The sequence below is a fragment of the Saccostrea cucullata genome, unplaced genomic scaffold (genome assembly GCF_032062105.1).
Source record: "Saccostrea cucullata isolate Sc308-1 unplaced genomic scaffold, CSIRO_AGI_Scuc_v1 ctg2697, whole genome shotgun sequence".
Classification (NCBI taxonomy): Eukaryota; Metazoa; Mollusca; class Bivalvia; order Ostreida; family Ostreidae; genus Saccostrea; species Saccostrea cuccullata.
In genome coordinates, this window is record NW_026933547.1 from 48,021 (window position 1) to 56,766 (window position 8,746).

Genomic DNA, 8,746 nt, shown 5'->3' on the forward strand with positions numbered 1-8,746 from the left:
GTACTATGTAGAAATGAGCATATCCTGTCTATCGGTCACATCCGCCGTGTGCTACTTGTAATTATCGGAAAATAACGGAAAATCTGTCGACAATTCAATGTATAAGGAATGCTGATAACAATCATGCAAACAGTCGGGATTTGATGTCAATGATAAATTGAACTTGCTGACAAGGTCATTGTATCGAACCTTGAACTTACAAAATGATGCCTTTAAACGAGACTATTGATACTCTTGTTTCATCAACTTGTTTGTCAATAATTTACCTCGTTTTAGAAATTGTTTATACATAGAGAATGTTCCTGCGTATCTCAAATAAAAACATACATAATGGTCATTTAATTTGTAAAGTTTTATTTTCTAAAATTATGTACATTGCTTGAAAACAACCAATGATTGTTTAATGTACATACATCTTAATTATCAAATTTAACAAAATGTTTATATTGCAATTAAATTCAAAACATTTCTCGAACAAAAATGTAGTTGGCGCATATATGAACAACAATGTTATGGACGTTCTTATGACTAAATTTAACTTATTTGTTCTTCAAAAAGAACATTTTATTTTAAATTTGCTGTTGCTTGAAACAGACAAATCTAACAAAAAAAATCATAGAACAAAAGGAAAACGTGAGATGATTAAATAACATATCATACAGCACTTAACATACACATATTTTCCAACGGAAAATGAGGCTCAATTGAATGGCTTGTCTCAATGCATAAAGATAAATACCCATCTAAATATTTTAATAGGATTTTCCATGGAGCTCTAAATTTATGCTAAGGACAATAAATCTACTTTGTTAGATTAATATTCGAGGTTATCAAATATATTCTCGGATGCACAGCATTAAAATATATCAATAAAGCTATTTCAAATATGAATCATACATAGTATGCATCTTAAATAAATAAAACCAAAAGAAACGACCTTCTATAACACATATATACAATAATTGTTCTTTTTGAGGTAAATACAATGATAAACGGAGAGCAATATTCTCTTTGCCCGAACGGCGAGTTGAACATTTTAAACACCCGAGGGTGGCTAAATCATCGTATCAATAATATCCTGGGCATTACGAACGTTATTTAGTCGGATATGAAGTTTGAATGTTATAATCGATAGGATAATGGTTGTTCTGGACAGCGCTTGGATAAGGATGTGGAGTTGTGTTGTTCTGCTCTCTGCCGGGATACGTTGTGCCGTAATGTTGTGGTGGTGGATGGAGAGTCACTATGTATTAAAATAAACACAAATTACAAGTGATCTGTATTAAAACATAGACTCATTTTTTTCAAATTACTGTTGTTTTTCGTGCCATGGTCATTTAAAAAAATGTTTTTGATATTTATTTTAATCATGCTTGTTTTCCGACAGTTTTATCTTAAATTCAGTATTACTTGGCACACAACTAAACTACTCTAAATTTCATTATTCTTTAATTCATTTTTATTTATCTCAACAGGTGGTGAAAAATCAGTCTTAACTGGGACTAGAACCAAGGGCCTCCAGCGTACCATGCCAGAGGTCTATCCACTGAGCTATCGAGATCGGATATTTCTTAAAAAATAATTTAAATCGTCGGACTTCCAATTACGGCAAACAAGGTTTCTGTAATACGCGGTCTTCTACAGATAACGTGGACGATATAACACTTACAAGTAACAAACAGCAGTGAAGATAGAAAAGAAAAATTTTATAATGTCAATGCTTTAATAATCTACTTTCAATTATTTTTTTAAATAAAATTCAAACATATTGGAGTTTTCTAACCCGCGTGTATACTATGCGGGTACATGAAAGAGTATGACGCGTGACCAGGTAATTGTTTTCAAAACATACAAACTCAGATTATCAGGAAGCACAGGTACACGTAGCTGACCTGTCAATCAAATCAAAAGCTATTGTTTTTTAATGATTGACAGGCGGTGAATTTTTTATCTTGAATCAGGTACATTTTGGGGGCGTTAACATAAAACTGGGTAATCATTTTAATCCACATGTCGTGGAATGGCCTTGTCAGCAAATACAATTTATCATTACGTCATATGCTGACTGACGTTTTTCATCTAATTGTTATTCCATTATTTTTACACTGAATGGACGACAGATTTTTCCGTTATTTCCACAGCATGACAAGGAGCACACGGCGGGTGTGACCGGTCGGCAGGGGATGCTCACTCTTCCATGACACCTGATCCCATCTCTGATGTTTCGGGGGTTCGTGTTTGCTCTGCTCTTATTTTGTATTGTTTTATGGACTTTGAGATTGATTACTGTTCGTTATCTCCTTCATCAACTGACTTTCAAACCTGTGAACCAGGTGACAATTTCCCCTCATCGTTGAATTTTGTCCTCAAATTCTATGAGTTACGAAAATGCATGAAGCATGCTCCTAGGGAATAGTGGGTTTTGTTACGTTTGGCGCCAAATGTCACAGGTGTTGAAAAATTTGTGATCAACCGGAACTCGAAGAGGCCTCTGGCGTACCATGTCAGCGCTTTAAACCCTGATCCATTGAGACCCGATATATTGACTGACTTTCACGCACCTGTGAACCCGGTGATATTTATTGTCCCCCGCTTGAAAAGTGGGGGATATTAATTTGGGTTTGTCCGTCCGTCCGTCTTTCTGTCTGTCTGTAACGCTTTCGTTTCCACACGATATCTCCAGAACCCTTTAAGCTTTTGCAATGAAATTTAGCATAGCAACTTCCTATGGACTAAAAAAGACCCCTATTGAATTTGAAGTCAAAAGGTCAAAGGTCAAGGTCATAAATAAGCAAATTCTTTCTGTTATAACACTTTCGTTTCCACACGATATCTCTAGAACCATAGCTATTGCAATGAAATTTTACATAGCAACTCCTTGTGGCCTAATAAAGACCCCTATTGATTTTGAGGTCAAAAGGTCAAAGTTCAAGGTCGTAAATTAATACATTCTCTGTGTGTGTAACACTATCATTTTCCGGGCGATATTTCAAGAAGATTTTGAGCTTATGCAATGTAACTTTATACCAAAACTCCCTAGGGCCTCTCTCATCCCTCTCAAAGTGCCCCGCCCCGTTTGTTGTATTAGTATTTATAGTATTACATGTCGCTATTTTTAGCACAGGGGCACGAGGAGAGTTATTGCGTATAAAACAGGTTCTCGGCGGACTTTATATTCTTATTACGTCTATTAGAACTGTTTAATAAAGGCTAAATAAATCAAACACTATGGATTGTGTAAAATTTTGAGAATATCGAACATGAATATATTCATGAATGTGACTTTAGTTCTGCATATACTTGACACTACGTAAAGTGAATCCGTGGTCTAGTGGTATGTCTCTCGCATGAGAGGTCCCGGGATCGAATCTCGGTCGATCCTTTTTTTTAATTTAAATACTTTTCTTTTCTTTTTACTAAATGATAGTATTCAGCATGTGAAATGAAAAATTTATGAGGTCTGGCTTGTACAAACTCATAAAATCATCATTACAGTGTGATAAATATTCCATATAAAAAGAATCTTCTATACACATAATAAAGAATAAGCAATCAAATCTTTATATGCAAATTGACAAACATGTATTTTATTTGCTTCAGTATACATGTACACATTTAATAATTCTACAAATTCAGTCAGGGGGATCCGACTTTTTCCCTAAGCGGGGGACACGAATTCTCTGAATTAGCTTGTTTATTCATTTTTTGGATTCCATGACCGGTTTTCGTTAAGTTTTAAAATTGTTATGATAACAATCCAATTGTCAGTCTCCAAATATCGTACCTGTAGATGTAATAATTGGACTCTGATCACCATTTCCATTCGGTACTCTTCCGATTTGACGCCGACGACAAATCCATCTTATTACACTGAAGAAGATGGCCAGAAAGATGATTCCACCAAAGATAGAACCAATAATGATACCTACTGTTGGAGATTATTCCGTAATGTATATGATTATTGTCACTCAGAAAAAAATAATTGGAGAAAAATATCATAACAATAACACCCCCGGAAAAATCTATAGTTTAAGCGCCTTATGGATTTGTTTTTGCAATAATTGCTAAAGATGACTATTTTTTATAGTGTGCATCTCCGAAGAGCTAAGTTCACTTTAGGTCTATTCAAAAAATTATGTATTTTTAATTGATACTGAGCAGTTATGATATTTCATTTTCAACAGGGCCAAATATGTGTTACAGTGAACATTGCTCTTTAAATAATATTCTTTTTATATGCTAGGTATAAATTCACTTAATTTATATTTAAAACATACCTGGCAAAGGTCCTGTTGTCGTTACTTTCAGTGTAAAGTTTCCGAGTGCATTCGTTTTTGACGACTTTGTTAATTTGATCTTGACATAATGGAATTCCTCGCCACAGAATTTTTCAGGATTGTATCCAAACAACTGTATGTCTGTTGTGAAATAAACATTACATACAAAATAAGTTGTTTTGATTATTTAAATCTTTCATGCAATAGTAAGATTGTAGTGTAGGAATATTCGTTTGTTTTCTTCCTTAATTGTTTGAGGAATATACATTTCATTAAATTACATACAGACAGGATTATTTTTCTTTTATGAAGAAAAATTAAGATATTGCAATCAAGAATGTTAATATTCGGAAGAGGAAATGATTTTATTTTATTTTTTTTTGGGGGGGGGGGGGAGAGGGGTGTCCGTTAAAACTTGAGGAAACTCACAAACATTAGTGGACTTTCCATTTTCTTCATAACTAATGCTTCTTTTTGAAAGGATAAATGTAAATGTTCAAGCATGATTGATGACAAAAATAATATAAATATATTTACCCTTTTTAGTTCGCTTCCCAAAAGTCCTCCATAATACCAAAGTTTAGCAGAACAATCAGAAATAAAGAACTGTTGAGCATCCACGCATATTTTATTATTTGCGCCGGGACTGAATGTATATGAACAAGATTGAGTAAATTCAGATCCATTCCATGTAAGGTAATAAGTTTCATCATCATCAATACCTATTGTGCCGATATAATCACATTTTCCGTCAAAATTTACTACAAAAACATGTATTTCACTTTGCATTTATTTTCAAATAAATCTTCATTGAAAAAAAGTTTAGATGTTTTACGAAAAATATACTTTAATTCTAAAAAACATTTCTTTTAACTCATATATAATCCTTAATTCTTTTTAATCGTCTAATGTATGCATTTAGAACACACACATAGTAATTCTATATATTAAATGTGTATATTTCATTAATTACTGTATTAAGGTTCAAAAGTTATTCAAACCATTCAAATCGAGAGCAGAGCTAACCCGTATATCTTATGAAATTAATTAAGTTAGTATTATTATTTTTTTTTATTTGCATTTTGTTTACTTACAGTATCTGGTGTACCCACGGGCTATTTGCCAGAGAGAAAAGCCTTGAACGACAGTTAACTGCCACATCATTTTACTGATGCATACGGAAACAAAAATTTTAAAAATCCTTTTTTGGAGCCGATAACAACAAAATATTTCCTCAATATAAACTCGTGACTGCATATATTTCAAATTGAATACCACTCAAAAGAACAAATAAAAAACCAAAAAGTGTGTTTAAGGAAGTAAAAATTAAAATTTGCATTTGGAATTCGACAAATACCTTTCCTGAATGATCATGAAGCATAAAAAGTATAACAAGGATCACAAATGCATTACAAATGAATCTGAAACAGGAAAAAATCCAGTTGATATGCTTTGTCTTGGTTCCTCATTATCAATCCTATTAATGAAGGATATGGAGATAACGAACAGTATAATCTGAGACGTACAGTAAGTCAGCATTCCCCTTTTCTAATATATAATGGCTGTTTGTAAAGGAGATTTATTTCAAGTTTATTTCAAACAGATTTACAGAAATTTCAATATCAAGTGATAGAACTATTTTTTGGTCTACATTTACCAAAATGATAATACTTCGTAACATTTATTACTAGAAGAAAGGATTTCTCAAAAAAAAAAAGAGTCATTTTCATCTTAATCTGTACATGAATAATTTGCAAAATGAGTTCTAAAGTGACAAGGGATGTATTTCAATGAATTTCATTTGACAAATTGAATGAGTCAGTCTTATTAATTTCAGAACCAGTTAATGAATTGATGTTTTTACATAGCTTACTTTACCTTACAAAACTTGTAAGATAAAAAATTCTCAAAATATACTAATCTTAGCTTAACTTCAACAACAACAAAAACAACAACAACAACTCCTGTTAGTTTCAGAATGGGATGTGTTATTGGTAAAGCTTGCATGCATATAAAATATTCATGTATTACTTTGGAATGCTAAAATTACAGATCTTTAAAAACAAAAAATCATTTATTTGGATAATGTTATATTTGATATATAACAATGTCATTATAACATTTTTTTTTGACATATGAGGGGTGATCAAATAGTTCGCGAAATAATTGAGTAACTTCCATTAAAGAATTAAGTATTTGCATGTATTCGGTGTTGATTGTATTCTAAATAAGTCCTCTCCAATTTTAATGCATATCTGCCATCGTTTTGCTCATTCGCGAATCACGTGTTATGAGCGGTCACGTGACCGCTCCGCAGCGTTCTATCACAAAAGCTGAAAGATTTTTCTGAGCTTTACATTTCTTTCCATGCAAGTTAATTTTTAAAACAAGAGCAGTTTATTTATCTGAAATGGCCATATCTCAGCAACAGAATTGGTGGATAAGAATATGTTTTCCTAAAATGAGCATGGCGACAATAAAAACCAAATCTTCTGTCTCGGGAGAGATGTTTGTTCAAGGTGGATAGACACTGGGTGCCACCTTTTTATCACATCTTTTATGTTTACAATCTAAAAGAAACGATATCTTAGGTATATACTAATAATATTATTGTTAAGATATTCAACTATTTTTTAACTGTAAATTTGATAACAAATTACTTAATTAAAAAACACATCTCTTTTCAAATTTGCTTTCACTGGGCAACATAATAAATATCATATTTAACCATCTGCATTTCTTCACTAAAACGATCAATCGAACCATTGATTGAATTAAAGGAATTCTTTTGTCTGAATAAACCTTGTACAAATTATTAGATGCTACTGTAAAAGAGTTTCTAAGATATACCTAAAATTTTAACAGTCGTTCGTTGGACGAGTACGAATGAGACAACCATTTTATGTCAAAAGTGATCTACATAGTTACGTCATTTTCACATTGTGACGTCACAAACAAGGAGTTAAACTTTATTCAGCATATGCTATTTATATATCATGTGTATGGCTATCTGTTTACCAACATTTTCTCTAATCAGAATTGATATTTTGTAGATATAGTGATAGTTGGCGAACTTTTTGATCACCCTTCGTATGCTACGTTAAACGAGTTACTTAAATACCTTTAACATTAACTTATTTGTCTGTAGCTGCCTCAGTTTAAAAATAGTATATTTCCATATTTATGTCGATACGATATATCCTGGTGAGCTTGAGATAAAAGATATTACAGAGTTTGACATTTTTTTCATATTTGGATATTTTACTTGAAAGAGACCTTAATGGTAATATAACAACAAAGTTCTATGGTAAAGTGATGACTTTAACTATTCAATCGTCAACTTCCCTTACTTATGCAGCTTTATACCTTCATCACCTGCATACGGAGTTTATGTGTCTCAGTTGATTCGATGTAAGAGCGCGCTCTACGTATGAACAATTTCTGAAACGAAGTAAATTATTGACAAAAAAGTTGATGGAACAAGAATATCAGCAGTCTTGTTTAAAGTAATAATCATGTAAGTTTTATGGTCGATACAATGACCTTGTCGGCAAATACAATTTATCACTCAGTCAAATGCTGACTGACTTTCTTCATTCTAATTGTTAGTTTATTATTTATACATTGAATTGACGACCATTTTTCCCGTTATTTCCCGATAATGACTAGGAGCACACGGCGGGTGTGACCGGTCAGCAGGGGATGCTTACTCCTCCATGACACCTGATTCCACCTTTGATTTATTGGAGGTCTGTGTTTGCTCTGCACTTATTTTGTATTTTTTTTTACTTTTGATTTGAATACTGTTTGTTATCTCCATATGTTTTATAAATAGTATAATTAATGTGACTTACACGACATTAGATTCCTTACTGTAAAAATATAAATCATAACTAGAGCAAAGCTCGTTGCAAAGCAACGAGTGGGTCTTCCAAATCTTAGCAATAAGCAAAAAGTGAAATGTTCAAATGTCAACTTTGCTACCATTCTTTAATTCTTTGACTCAAACAGCAAAAACTCTTTCTTAAAGTCTGATTCTGGAGTTTAGCACAAGGATAAACAAGGATAAATAATCCAATGGTAATCTCTCCAACACCATTGAAACTGTACCTACAAAATTTATACATCCTCATATTTTGACTCGTAGACATATACTATCACCTATGATGCAATCATATTAGTGAAGTGTTTTATGCTACGGATATATCAGTGTTTTGATATATCATCAGCTAAAAAAATGCTTTAAAAACATTTACACAGTATAATTAGATAGTATTATAATAGTAAGAAATCCCAATGTGTTCCTGATAAACTATCTCCATTTTTTGTCAGTTCAGAAAGAGACCAATACTTTTACAAGAAATACAAAGGGATGTGTTGTGCAGACCTCCACTGGCAAATGCTGGTATCTCAATAAGAGTGTAGAAAAGTTCTCTGAACAGGACATTCAACAAAGAGATCTCTTTATA

At 32.5% G+C, this 8,746-nt stretch overlaps 1 long non-coding RNA gene across 1 annotated transcript; it reads right to left on the reverse strand.

Annotated features, from left to right (window-relative positions):
- Positions 1-1,058: 1,058 nt before the first annotated feature.
- LOC134238613 (uncharacterized) lies at positions 1,059-4,383 on the reverse strand. Its single transcript, XR_009986052.1, has 3 exons — positions 4,278-4,383; positions 3,785-3,928; positions 1,059-1,243 (listed from the first exon to the last, which is right to left on the reverse strand). It is a non-coding gene; the product is annotated as an uncharacterized LOC134238613 (long non-coding RNA).
- Between the last annotated feature and the right edge of the window lie 4,363 nt (positions 4,384-8,746).